General features: G+C 42.6%; 1 pseudogene; it reads left to right on the top strand.

Annotated features, from left to right (window-relative positions):
* Positions 1–13687, top strand: part of LOC115160068 (cAMP-specific 3',5'-cyclic phosphodiesterase 4D-like) — a 359418-nt pseudogene that overhangs the window by 335620 nt on the left and 10111 nt on the right.

The following is a 13687-nucleotide window of genomic DNA, read 5'->3' as shown; positions in this document are numbered from 1 at the left end:
CCTAATGTTTTGTACACTCAGTGTATATAATAGTGTGTATAGACAGTATGGACACTATATGAATAGAAATGATGTGAACAGCAGTAGTTATATAGGATGAACAATGACTGGAATACAATATATACATATAAAGTGGGTAAAACAGTATGTAGACATTATTTACAGTGGTTTCTGAGAATATACTGTACATTTTAATTACTGTATATTTTAAGACTACATATAATGCTTTATGTGGCATATACTTCACACAATGCATTGTACACCAGTGTAAAAGTTGTTCCTCTTCTCAGCAACAACCACTGTGGTTGATTCTTATAGTTTCAGAGGATGTGCGTCACTGATCTTCAACAGCTGGCTTTTTTTAGTGAGCTGTGGATTTTTTAAGCTCATCCCCTTCTCGTAAGGGGCTAGGTTTTCTCACTTTTGACACATTGTGAAAGATAGTAGTAGTAAATCAAATACAATTTTATACAGGGAGTACCAGTACCAGATCAATGTGGAGCTATATACAGGGAGTGCCAGATCAATGTGGAGCTATATACAGGGAGTACCAGTACCAGATCAATGTGCAGCTATATACAGGGAGTACCAGTACCAGATCAATGTGGAGCTATATACAGGGAGTACCAGTACCAGATCAATGTGCAGCTATATACAGGGAGTACCAGTACCAGATCAATGTGGAGCTACATACAGGGAGTACCAGTACCAGATCAATGTGAGGCTATATACAGGGAGTACCAGTACCAGATCAATGTGCAGCTATATACAGGGAGTACCAGTACCAGATCAATATGCAGCTATATACAGGGAGTACCAGTACCAGATCAATGTGCAGCTATATACAGGGAGTACCAGTACCAGATCAATGTGGAGCTACATACAGGGAGTACCAGTACCAGATCAATGTGGAGCTATATACAGGGAGTACCAGTACCAGATCAATGTGGAGCTATATACAGGGAGTACCAGTACCAGATCAATGTGGAGCTATATACAGGGAGTGCCAGATCAATGTGGAGCTATATACAGGGAGTACCAGTACCAGATCAATGTGGAGCTATATATAGGGAGTGCCAGTACCAGATCAATGTGGAGCTATATACAGGGAGTGCCAGATCAATGTGGAGCTACATACAGGGAGTACCAGTACCAGATCAATGTGGAGCTATATACAGGGAGTACCAGTACCAGATCAATGTGGAGCTATATACAGGGAGTACCAGTACCAGATCAATGTGGAGCTATATACAGGGAGTACCAGTACCAGATCAATGTGGAGCTATATACAGGGAGTACCAGTACCAGATCAATGTGGAGCTATATACAGGGAGTACCAGTACCAGATCAATGTGGAGCTATATACAGGGAGTACCAGTACCAGATCAATGTGGAGCTATATACAGGGAGTACCAGTACCAGATCAATGTGGAGCTATATACAGGGAGTGCCAGATCAATGTGGAGCTATATACAGGGAGTACCAGTACCAGATCAATGTGGAGCTATATACAGGGAGTACCAGTACCAGATCAATGTGGAGCTATATACAGGGAGTGCCAGATCAATGTGGAGCTATATACAGGGAGTACCAGTACCAGATCAATGTGGAGCTATATACAGGGAGTACCAGTACCAGATCAATGTGGAGCTATATACAGGGAGTGCCAGATCAATGTGGAGCTATATACAGGGAGTACCAGTACCAGATCAATGTGGAGCTATATATAGGGAGTGCCAGTACTAGATCAATGTGAGGCTATATATAGGGAGTGCCAGTACCAGATCAATGTGGAGCTATATACAGGGAGTACCAGTACCAGATCAATGTGTTGCTATATACAGGGAGTACCAGTACCAGATCAATGTGGAGCTATATACAGGGAGTACCAGATCAATGTGAGGCTATATACAGGGAATACCAGTACCAGATCAATGTGCAGCTATATACAGGGAGTACCAGTACCAGATCAATGTGGAGCTATATACAGGGAATACCAGTACCAGATCAATGTGTGTAACGGCCGTCGAAGGGAGTAGACCAAGGCGCAGCGTGTTGAGTGCTCATCATGTAATTTTAATAGAATACTTTAAACAAAACAAGAAAACGAACGACAGCCAAACAGTTCTGTCAGGTAAGCAACACTAAACAGAAATTAACCACTCACAAAACCCAAAGGGAAACAGGCTGCCTAAGTATGGCTCCCAATCAGAGACAACGATATACAGCTGTCCCTGATTGAGAACCATACCCGGTCAAAACAAAGAAATACAAAACATAGAAAAAAGGACATAGAATGCCCACCCTAGTCACACCCTGGCCTAACCAAAATAGAGAATAAAACCCTCTCTATGGCCAGGGCGTGACAATGTGAGGCTATATACAGGGAGTACCAGTACCAGATCAATGTGGAGCTACATACAGGGAGTACCAGTACCAGATCAATGGTACTGGTAGATATGTACATGAAGGCAGGGTAAAGTGACTAGGCATCAGGATAGATAATGATAAGGTATTTGAGGTAGATATGTACATGAAGGCAGGGTAATGTGACTAGGCATCGGGATAGATAATAATAAGGTATTTGAGGTAGATATGTACATGAAGGCAGGGTAATGTGACTAGGCATCGGGATAGATAATAATAAGGTATTTGAGGTAGATATGTACATGAAGGCAGGGTAAAGTGACTAGACATCGGGATAGATAATAATAAGGTATTAGAGGTAGATATGTACATGAAGGCAGGGTAAAGTGACTAGGCATCGGGATAGATAATAATAAGGTATTTGAGGTAGATATGTACATGAAGGCAGGGTAATGTGACTAGGCATCGGGATAGATAATAATAAGGTATTTGAGGTAGATATGTACATGAAGGCAGGGTAAAGTGACTAGACATCGGGATAGATAATAATAAGGTATTTGAGGTAGATATGTACATGAAGGCAGGGTAAAGTGACTAGGCATCGGGATAGATAATAATAAGGTATTTGAGGTAGATATGTACATGAAGGCAGGGTAAAGTGACTAGACATCGGGATAGATAATAATAAGGTATTTGAGGTAGATATGTACATGAAGGCAGGGTAAAGTGACTAGGCATCGGGATAGATAATAATAAGGTATTTGAGGTAGATATGTACATGAAGGCAGGGTAAAGTGACTAGGCATCGGGATAGATAATAATAAGGTATTTGAGGTAGATATGTACATGAAGGCAGGGTAAAGTGACTAGGCATCAGGATAGATAATAATAAGGTATTTGAGGTAGATATGTACATGAAGGCAGGGTAAAGTGACTAGGCATCAGGATAGATAATAATAAGGTATTTGAGGTAGATATGTACATGAAGGCAGGGTAAAGTGACTAGGCATCAGGATAGATAATAATAAGAGCAAAGTAAAGAACAGAGTAGCAGCAGCAAATGATGAGTGTAAAAGTGTGTGTGTGTGTATGTATGTGTGTTTATGTGGTGTCGGTGTGTGTGTGTAGTGTATGTGTTTTGTGTGGGAGTGTCAATGTGTGTGAGTAAGTGTGTATATGGTTTGCATATATAGTCTAGTAACAGTGCGTAGGGTCAGTGCAAGATTGAGTCAGTGCAGATAGTTCAGGTACCATTCATTGACTATTTAGCAGTCTTATGGCTTGGGGGTAGAAGCTGTCTTGGAACCTGTTGGTCCGAGAGCCGACGCTCTGGTACCATTTGCCGGATGGTACAGTAGCAGAGTGAACAGTTTATGGCTTGGGTGGCTGGAGATTTTGGTCATTTTTCGGGCCTTCCTCTGACGCCTGATATAGAGGTCCTGGATGGCATGAAGCTCGACCCCAGTGATGTACTGAGCTGTCCGTACCACCCTCTCTTGCACTTTACGGTCAAGGGGGTGCATTTGCCATACCAAGTGGTGATGAGAACTTTTTGAGGACCCGAGGGCTCATGCCAAATCTTTTTAGCCTCCTGAGAGGGAAGAGGCTCTGCCGTGCCCTCTTCATGTCTGTGCGAGTGTGTGTGGACCATGTTTTGTCCTTAGTGATGTGCACGCCAAGGAAATCGAAGCTCTCGACCCGCTCCACTGCAACCCCGTTGATGTGGATGGGTGCGTTCTCTCCCCTCTTTCTCCTATAGTCCATGTTCAGATCTTTGGTCTTACTGAGGTTGAGGGAGAGGTTGTTGTCTTGGCACCATACTATTAAGTCTCTGACCTCCTCCCTGTAGGCTGACTCACCGCCATCGGTGATCAGGCCTACCACCGTTGTGTCGTCAGCAAACTTTATGATGGTGTTGGAGTCGTGCGTGGCCACGCGGTCATGGGTAACAGGGAGTACATGAGGACTAAGCATGCACCCCTGAGTGGCCCCCGTGTTGAGGATCAGTGTGGCGGATGTGTTGTTGCCTAGCCTCACCCCCTGGGTCCGGCCCGTCAGGAAGTCCAGGATCCAGTTTCGGAGGGAGGTGTTTAGTCCCAGGGTCCCCAGCTTGGTATTGAGCTTGGAGGGGACTATGATGTTGAACTCTGAACTGTAGTCTATGAACAGCATTCTCACATAGTTATTTCCCCTTTTGTCCAGGTGGGTGAGGGCAGTGTGAAGTGCAATTGAGATTGCGTCATCTGTGGATCTGTTTGGGGTGGTATGTGAATTGAAGTGGGTCTAGGGTGTCTGAGATGATGGTGTTGATGTGTGTCATGACCAGCCTTTCAAAGCACTTCATAATTACAGATGTGAGTTCTACAGGGCGATAGTCATTAAGGCAGGGTACCTTGGAGCTCTTGGGAACAGGGACAATGACGGTCAGATTGAAACGTAGGACTACAGACTAGGACAAGGATAGATTTAACATGTCTGTGAAGACACTTGCCAGTTGGTCCACATGCTTTGAGAACACGCCCTGGTATTCCGTCTGGACCGGCTGCCTTGTGATTGTTAACCTGTATAAATGTTTTGCACACATCGGCCACGGAGAGCGAGATCACACAGTCATCAGGAAAAACAGGGGCTTTCACGCAAGGCACAGTGGTATATTCCTCGAAGTGAACCTAAAAGGCATTCAGTTCATTTAGCTCTGCTTCGCTGGGTAACTCATGGCTAGTAGTTGTAGTAGTCTACATTAAGTTTACTCTGTCTTGTAAGTGTTCACCAAGACTATTGCCATATATACACACTGCTGATATCTCATCTGAGTAAATCCACATCCATTTGGACACCAAGATGAGTCCTATAATTAGACAGATGCACTGTGAGGACAACTAGATGAGTCCTATAATTAGACAGATGCACTGTGAGGACAACAAGATGAGTCCTATAATTAGACAGATGTACTGTGAGGACAACAAGATGAGTCCTATAATTAGACAGATGCACTGTGAGGACAACAAGATGAGTCCTATAATTAGACAGATCCACTGTGAGGACAACAAGATGAGTCCTATAATTAGACAGATGCACTGTGAGGACAACTAGATGAGTCCTATAATTAGACAGATGCACTGTGAGGACAACAAGATGAGTCCTATAATTAGACAGATCCACTGTGAGGACAACAAGATGAGTCCTATAATTAGACAGATGCACTGTGAGGACAACAAGATGAGTCCTATAATTAGACAGATCCACTGTGAGGACAACAAGATGAGTCCTATAATTAGACAGATCCACTGTGAGGACAACAAGATGAGTCCTATAATTAGACAGATGCACTGTGAGGACAACAAGATGAGTCCTATAATTAGACAGATCCACTGTGAGGACAACAAGATGAGTCCTATAATTAGACAGATCCACTGTGAGGACAACAAGATGAGTCCTATAATTAGACAGATCCACTGTGAGGACAACAAGATGAGTCCTATAATTAGACAGATCCACTGTGAGGACAACAAGATGAGTCCTATAATTAGACAGATCCACTGTGAGGACAACAAGATGAGTCCTATAATTAGACAGATCCACTGTGAGGACAACAAGATGAGTCCTATAATTAGACAGATCCACTGTGAGGACAACAAGATGAGTCCTATAATTAGACAGATCCACTGTGAGGACAACAAGATGAGTCCTATAATTAGACAGATCCACTGTGAGGACAACAAGATGAGTCCTATAATTAGACAGATGCACTGTGAGGACAACAAGATGAGTCCTATAATTAGACAGATCCACTGTGAGGACAACAAGATGAGTCCTATAATTAGACAGATGCACTGTGAGGACAACTAGATGAGTCCTATAATTAGACAGATGCACTGTGAGGACAACAAGATGAGTCCTATAATTAGACAGATGCACTGTGAGGACAACAAGATGAGTCCTATAATTAGACAGATGCACTGTGAGGACACCAAGATGAGTCCTATAATTCAACAGATGTATTGTGAGGACAACAAGATGAGTCCTATAATTAGACAGATCCACTGTGAGGACAACAAGATGAGTCCTATAATTAGACAGATGCACTGTGAGGACAACAAGATGAGTCCTATAATTAGACAGATCCACTGTGAGGACAACAAGATGAGTCCTATAATTAGACAGATCCACTGTGAGGACAACAAGATGAGTCCTATAATTAGACAGATGCACTGTGAGGACAACAAGATGAGTCCTATAATTAGACAGATGTACTGTGAGGACAACAAGATGAGTCCTATAATTAGACAGATCCACTGTGAGGACAACAAGATGAGTCCTATAATTAGACAGATGCACTGTGAGGACAACAAGATGAGTCCTATAATTAGACAGATGCACTGTGAGGACAACAAGATGAGTCCTATAATTAGACAGATGCACTGTGAGGACAACAAGATGAGTCCTATAATTAGACAGATCCACTGTGAGGACAACAAGATGAGTCCTATAATTAGACAGATGCACTGTGAGGACAACAAGATGAGTCCTATAATTAGACAGATCCACTGTGAGGACAACAAGATGAGTCCTATAATTAGACAGATGTATTATCTTCATTTTGACTTCATTATGTATTCATGTATTCCACAGAGAAAGTGGAACGCCAGATGAAGACCGAGTGCTCTCGCTTCCATTTGGTCTCGATGGCCGCTGATTGGTTAGCTCTCAGCGGCGGGCTGATGCGATTGGGTGAGAACCCAGGCAGGTGTTGACAGGAGTGCAGTCTTCCTCAGACGTGGCTAGCGTCGTCTCCACAGCTATGTTAGGTCATCTATGAAGAGCTAGTGGGAGATGCAGCTGACTAGTGTCCTTCTAATGTAGCTTCTTGTCTAACGGACCTGTCAGACCCATTCTATCCTGTTATTCCTCATTGGATACTGTTATTGATAATATTTTATAATATTTTTTATAGCCATGCCTAGATTATAGTGATTTCTTTGTCTTTTTTGGACACTCCTGTTCTTGCTTCGTTATCCAATCTTGTTACTAACCCCTGGGATTATTTGCCTTTATTTGTTGATTATTCCATCACGGCCCTGGGGACACTACTATATGGATGATGCCATGATTGATTGTATAACGATGATTTGAGGGAAGCCTTTTGCGTATTTGTTTTGGATCTATCCATCTTTCGGACTCTTTACATTTGATTGACTGCGTCGAAAATGCCGGAGGCAAACTACTTACGTTCTGTGTCATGGGGATACATAAAGGTATGTTGTCCATGATGCTAATTTTGAATTGAATAAAATTCAGTGCTAAATTCATTAGGCACCAAATGGAATAATACAGAATACAGACTAAACAGAGACAGACAACCTGAACTACCTGGTCCAATAAGAAACTCATGTTTTCCATAGTGTGCCGTAATGAACACGACCTAAATGGCAAAGATTATGTTAAAGCTTGTAGGTTCTCCTGGCTGCCTTTGGATTATGTCTGTTCATTTAGTGTTATTCCAATCCCTTGAGAGAAGGGTTTACTTTACTAATTTGTTAAAGTGTTTTCATCAATGCAGTCATTTTCATTGAGGTCAAAAGGGTAAATAATGTGACATCGTTGTGATGATCTGTGATGTTTGTACAGTAGGAGAGATTGGAGATAGCAGGAACTAGAGCAGGAACTAGTGCAGGAACTAGTCGTATTTCCACCTCAGCATTGTGTCGGAATTTGTTAGCCATATTGTATAGATTTGTTTATGCAAATGTGCTGTGGGTAGACTTACGTATTTAGCTGTTTTGTTGTTGAGGACGAGCTGCCTACATGTCTCTCGCAAAGTCATATGGAAATTGCTGTGCTCAAACATGAAAGAAGTATCACACTCCAGTCATTGGTGAATAGTATGTGAAATAAGGCAAAAATAATAGTTCCGCAGAACCTCATCCTTAAATCAAACCAGACATACTATCTGAACTATGTTTGTAGTTGCTACTCACAGTATCTGTGAGAGTCTGCTGAAAGTGCCTGAACTTCATAATGCATGGTAAAAACAACCGATAATGACAGAAAGAAAATATCATCATATTCCATCAAAGCAAGTCTCATTGAGATCAAAAGTCTGTTATTGTTTCCCATTTATATACAACGTCATGTATGTGTAGAATAACACTTTCTTTCTTTCCCGCTCTCTCTTTCTCTGTCTCTTTCTCTCTCTTTCTCTTTCTCTCTCTCTCCCACTCCATCTCTCTCTCTCTGTCTCTCTCTCCCACTCCATCTCTCTCTCTCTGTCTCTCTCTCCAACTCCATCTCTCTCTCTCTGTCTCTCTCTCCCACTACATCTCTCTCTCTCTGTCTCTCTCTCCCACTCCATCTCTCTCTTTCTTTCTCTCTCTCTCACTTACTGTCTGTGTCCAGTTCAAGAGGATGTTGAACAGGGAGCTGTCTCACCTGTCTGAGATGAGTCGCTCAGGGAACCAGGTCTCTGAGTTCATCTCCAGCACCTTCTTAGGTAAGACTGACTGACCTTGCTGTGTGATTTTCAGTACTTATAACAACAAGTTCAAGTTGAATCGAAGTTTATTGGGTACACAGTTTAGCAGATGTTATAGCGGGTACAGCTAAATGCTTATGTTACTATCTCCTGACAATGCAGTAAAATGGCAAACAGGTACACAAACAATCAATTTACAAAACAAATAAACTGAAAGAACAACAAGTACCAAGTACCAATCCTCCATGGTCCCCAAGCAATCCCTGAGGTCCCCAAACAGTTCCCATTCCCCAAGGTCCCCAAACAGTCCCAAGTCTCCAAGGTCCCCAAGCACTACCCAAGGTCCCCAAGCAGTACCCAAGGTCCCCAAGCACTACCCAAGGTCCCCAAGCACTACCCAAGGTCCCCAAGCAGTACCCAAGGTCCCCAAGCAGTACCCAAGGTCCCCAAACAGTTCCAAGTCTCCAAGATCCCAAAGCAGACCCCACTCTCCAAGGTCCCCAAGCAGTCCCCAAGCAGTCCCCAAACAGTCCCCAGTTTCCAAGGTCCCCAAACAGTCCCCAGTCTCCAAGTTCCCCAAACAGTCCCCAGTCTCCAAGGTCCCCAAACAGACCCCAGTCTCCAAGTTCCTCAAACAGTCCCCAGTTTCCAAGGTCCCCAAACAGTCCCTAGTCTCCAAGTTCCTCAAACAGTCCCCAGTTTCCAAGTTCCCCAAACAGTCCCCAGTCTCCAAGTTCCCCAAATAGTCTCCAAGAGACAAGTAAAGAGTCTCAATCACTCAGTCCACAATTTTCCCCTGAAACTGAAACTCCCAATCCCCAAAAAGCCTCAAAATCATATGTGTGCAACAATCCATTCTGTTTTATTAAAAGCTACCATGGGCGACGTGCATGTGGGTGTTAGATAGTTAATAAGGGCCAATCCTAACTTGAGATCAGTGTGCGTTACTCAAGTCCCCAATTGACCTCAATAGAGGTCTGTGCATAATAAAGCGCTGCTCTGCCCTGTTTACAACACGATCAACAAGGCAGGTCCTACAGGCCCTAGTTTTGTCGCACCTGGACTAATGGTTCATCACTACTTGTATTTGTAAGAAATATTGACTTGTTGTATGCACTGTGCTGTCTGTTTAAACTACTAGCTCACAGCTCAGACACCCATACATACCCCACAAGACATGCCACCAGTGGTCTCTTCGCAATCCCCAAGTCCAGGACAGACTATGGGAGGCGCACAGTACTCTATTCCACATCAAGTAACTGATGCAAGCAGTAAAATCTGATTAGAAAAACACAGATAAAAATACACCTTTGAAGAGACACACACACAGGCACAGACACACGCATACACACATGATAACATACGCACTATACACACACGTACACATGGATTTAGTATTGTAGATATGTAGTAGTAGAGTAGCGGCCTGAGGGAACACAATGTGTTGTAAATTCTGTTGTGTAATGTAATCGTTTTTTTGTATTGTATATAACTGCCTTAAATTTGCTGCCGATCCATAATGAATACAAATACATGATTAGGGGACAATGTGATCTTAAGTTAGGATTTGGCCCTAAAAGCACAAAATAGGCCCCCAAAAAAATCCCTTTGTGTATTGTCTATTGCTCCTCTAACTATTTCCTCGTTCTCTCTCCCCCCAGACAAGCAGCATGACGTGGAGATGCCATGTCCACAGACGCAGAAGGAGAGGACGGACAAGAAGAACGCCAAGCCCATGTGTCAGATCAGTGGCGTGAAGAAGCTGCAGCACAGCACTAGCCTCTCCAACTCTAATATACCTCGCTTCGGGGTCAAGACCGACACAGAGGACCAACTGGCTACGGTGAAGGAGCTTTTTGACTTTATATTGACATTTTAGTCATTTAACAGTTGCTCTTAGCTTCTCTTAGCTAGAGTGTATTCCAGGAAGGTTAAACAAACGCATACGAGAGCAGTCTGATCATCATCGCATGCGTCTGTTGAATAGAGTAAATCATTCAGTAAATCATTTATGTGATATTAACTTAAGAATTACTGCTGTTGTGCCCTTGAGCAAGGCACTTAACCTCTACATAGCTACATAATCCCTGTGATTTTTTGGCTGGGCTTTTATCTGGACTTTTCCCAAGGTGAAGAGAAGCCTGACCCGGGCTTCTTCATTGTATGTCGTTTAATTGTTATTCTAGTCGTTATCCCACTGATCCTTGTTGATAGTACTGTCCCACACCGTCATAGCTAGCTAGAGATTCACACCGGATCTAGACCATGTTCTAGTGATTATTAAACTTCTAGCACTCATCACCGACTGAGATTTAGGCTGAAATTGATTTGATCAAGTTTGATGTAGTAGATGTCCCACACAGTGATTCTATTGAGATCCAGGAAATAGGATGCCTCAAAGGGTCACCTCTGTAATGTTACACCAATAGGATGCCTCAAAGGGTCACCTCTGTAATGTTACACCAATAGGATGCCTCAAAGGGTCACCTCTGTAATGTTACACCAATAGGATGCCTCAAAGGGTCACCTCTGTAATGTTACACCAATAGGATGTCTTAAAGGGTCACCTCTGTAATGTTACACCAATAGGATGCCTTAAAGGGTCACCTCTGTAATGTTACACTAATAGGATGCCTTAAAGGGTCACCTCTGTAATGTTACACCAATAGGATGTCTTAAAGGGTCACCTCTGTAATGTTACACCACTGTGGTTTGCTGATTGGCACAAGGGGCATGTGGAAACAAGGGAGATGGGCTGGATTCAATCAAACATGCCATGTGGTATGAACACCCAATGCTAAAAAGTAGCTGTGAAGATAAACCCTATTATTAAGATGATTCTGGCTTTGGTTTTTTGTCCCTCGGTTGTCAGTTGTTGGATTGTTGGACCTCAGTTATCAGTTGTCACTGTTAGACCTCAGTTGTCACTGTTAGACCTCAGTTGTCAGTTGTTGGATTGTTAGACCTCAGTTGTCAGACTGTTAGACCTCAGTTGTCAGACTGTTAGACCTCAGTTGTCAGACTGTTAGACCTCAGTTATCAGTTGTCAGTTGTTAGACCTCAGTTATCAGTTGTCACTGTTAGACCTCAGTTGTCAGTTGTTAGACCTCAGTTGTCAGTTGTTGGATTGTTAGACCTCAGTTGTCAGACTGTTAGACCTCAGTTGTCAGACTGTTAGACCTCAGTTGTCAGACTGTTAGACCTCAGTTGTCAGACTGTTAGACCTCAGTTGTCAGACTGTTAGACCTCAGTTGTCACGCTGTTAGACCTCAGTTGTCACGCTGTTAGACCTCAGTTATCAGTTGTCAGACTGTTAGACCTCAGTTATCAGTTGTCAGACTGTTAGACCTCAGTTATCAGTTGTCACGCCCTTACTTTTTTTAAGTATCTGTGACCAACAGATGCATACGTGTATCTGTATTCCCAGTCGTGCAATCCATAGATTAGACCCGAATGAATTTATTTCAATTGAATGATTTCCTTATATGAACTGTAACACAGTAAGATCTTTGAAATGGTTGTATGTTGCGTTTATATTTGTGTTTAGCATAAATGTACTGTATACTGTCTCCTATGATGTGTTTGGGTGAAAGTGGTGTGTGTAAAATGGCCTTGATGTCTGATTTCAGGAGCTTGAGGACATCAATAAATGGGGCCTTAATCTTTTTAAAGTCACCGAGCTTTCAGGAAACAGGCCTTTAACAGTCATGATGTACACAATTTTCCAGGTGAGGACGTTTATACAATTATAAAAAACCTTTATAAAAACTGTTGTTTTACCTTGCCGTAGTTTATACAGCTAACTGTGTGTGTTAATAGCAGTTCGTTATTGTAACCTCTTGTTTTGACAGTGTCACATTTTTCTTTCATTTTCAGGAAAGAGATTTATTAAAAACATTCAAAATACCATTAGACACCTTTATAACCTACCTGATGACTCTAGAAGACCATTACCACGGCGATGTAGCCTATCACAATAACATCCATGCTGCTGATGTCACCCAGTCCACTCACGTGCTGCTGTCCACGCCTGCTCTAGAGGTAGGGGAATGTACCATCTCCGTCGCTTTATGGGGGGGAATCTTTGTTGGGAGGATTTGATACAGTGCTGTTAGTATGGCCCCCTTTTCTTACATTTTAGCTTATGTTTTGTTAATAATGTGACTTTTAAACATATATATTTGTCTTGTTTAAGACTGGCTTTAAATGTAGCCTGAGATGTGTTCATTAGGGAAGGCAATATAAAATGTTTTTAACATTTTGCAACGGATAACAAAAATGACATGTTGTGAGGTTATATGGTGAGATTGTTTTCCCATTTCTGTTCTGAAGTGCTGCTCATGTAGATTATTCCACCTATGTTCTTCACAGGCTGTGTTCACAGACCTGGAAATCCTAGCTGCCATCTTTGCCAGTGCTATTCATGACGTCGACCACCCTGGGGTCTCCAACCAGTTTCTCATCAGCACCAGTGAGTGACCTTTCCAATGCTATGCATTGATGATTTGTCTGCCTTCAGTGCCGTGCTGTTTCCTTTATCACAATGTATATCCTTTATCACAATGTATATCCTTTATCACAATGTATATCCTTTATCACAATGTATATCCTTTATCACAATGTATATCCTTTATCACAATGTATATCTTTTATCATAATGTATATGGCTGTTTTAACATGAGCTTCTCTCTTCTGGGTTTACACACATAGTGAGAAAGGTTTACCGCTGACACACTGGCGCATTTCATAAACTCTCTTTTAACCCCCCCCCACACACACACACACCCACACACACACTTTGATCCATCTCACTGCGGGGAATCCCCCTCATTAGGCATGCAGATAGGA

Source organism: Salmo trutta, chromosome 23 (genome assembly GCF_901001165.1).
Source record: "Salmo trutta chromosome 23, fSalTru1.1, whole genome shotgun sequence".
Lineage (NCBI taxonomy): Eukaryota > Metazoa > Chordata > Actinopteri > Salmoniformes > Salmonidae > Salmo > Salmo trutta.
This window is presented reverse-complemented; position numbering and strand designations above follow the sequence as displayed.